The sequence below is a fragment of the Penaeus monodon genome, chromosome 29 (assembly GCF_015228065.2).
Source record: "Penaeus monodon isolate SGIC_2016 chromosome 29, NSTDA_Pmon_1, whole genome shotgun sequence".
Taxonomy (NCBI): Eukaryota; Metazoa; Arthropoda; class Malacostraca; order Decapoda; family Penaeidae; genus Penaeus; species Penaeus monodon.
The window spans coordinates 1,543,837-1,545,195 of NC_051414.1; the positions used below are offsets into that span (position 1 = coordinate 1,543,837).

At 39.4% G+C, this 1,359-nt stretch overlaps 1 protein-coding gene across 1 annotated transcript in view; it reads left to right on the forward strand.

Moving 5' to 3' along the window:
- Positions 1-1,138: 1,138 nt before the first annotated feature.
- The window catches only part of LOC119591615, a 7,339-nt gene continuing 7,118 nt past the window's right edge, over positions 1,139-1,359 (forward strand). The window contains exon 1 of the mRNA XM_037940370.1: positions 1,139-1,189. The gene's annotated coding sequence lies outside the window, so the exon portion shown is untranslated. The remainder of the gene's footprint in view (positions 1,190-1,359) is intronic.

The following is a 1,359-nucleotide window of genomic DNA, read 5'->3' on the forward strand; positions in this document are numbered from 1 at the left end:
GTCTGTAGATGTGTATATTTGTAGTATACATTAAGTTCTTATGTATATCTGTATGCACGCATTTATGTTGGACTGTAAAGCTATGAATGATAAAGTGGTATGTCTGTGTAGTATGTATGTTTTCATGGTTTTGATTTATTTTAATCCTGTTTCCACACACACACATACACAGGAGGTTGGGGGGGGGGCTAATATCTCGTATTTTTAGAACTTGAGATGAACCTGAGAGGTCGGGAGTAAGTGATGCTGGTCTGTGAAGGAAAGGGACTGAAGGATCTGGAGAAAGCGCACAGCAAGCGAACATGTAATAATAATATTTTCTTTTTTATGTTTCCTGAACATTAACTTCCCAATTTTGGCAGATACGTAAAACACACGGTACGCCATGGTGATGATGACGAATAAAGATTTTGACAATTCCTATTAACCAAAATCAACGAAATATTTGTATCGTTGATACTTAATTATCTTGAAAGGAGTTATGGGTAGTGATATAAGAGTATTTTACGTCATGATGGCGAATATATTTTCGTTGGAACTTAGAACAGTTAAGAGGCTGATGCAGGATGAAAAAAGTATCCTGTCTTGAGTATACAGACTGGAGAAAACAGTCTTACCGTTTTATAGAAACTCGTCGACGAAAACTGAAAAAAGTAGCATCTTTCTACAAGGCGTAGATAAGAAAGGGAATAAAGTAATTCGCCCTTGTACAATAACTTCTTAAAGGCGAAAACGAAATGAAACACAAGAAACTGCCAAACCGGTCGTTCGGATGTGCGGATTCCCCGGACGCTGCCGAGGCCGACCCCGCCGTCCAGTGTGGCGTTCGGGGCACCGCTGGGGCACGCTTCGGAAATAGGTAGGTCGGGGAAGAGCCCAGGAATATTTCCCCAATTAACGGATTTACTGCTTACTTATTTCGGATGTTTTTTCAGCGTTAAATCTGTTTTGAATGCGAAATTTTGTCTTGCTCATCGTAGCAGCAATGCTTTTCGGAAGAGACTAGAAAACGCAGCCAAGACGTGACGTTGAGGCGAAATACTTCCAACACGGTGTTGATAGTCTTGATAGTGGCAAAGGAAAGTATATGTTATATAAGTGAAAATGTGACCAATATCAAAATATATTAAGAATTGCTCCCTCTTCTCAGCCTTTTCCTTAGACTGGCAGTAGATGAGACGCCATCAAGGTATGAAATATCAGTACAGAAATGTTGAAAATATTAAATTTATTGTTCTTGGCTGACAGCATAGGTTTCCACCAAGTTTCTACACTTTCAGTTGGCGTTTTGAGTAACATGAGTGCAAGTAAAATGTCATGATACGTTTCACAGTTTTATTCATTGCACGATGTGCAACT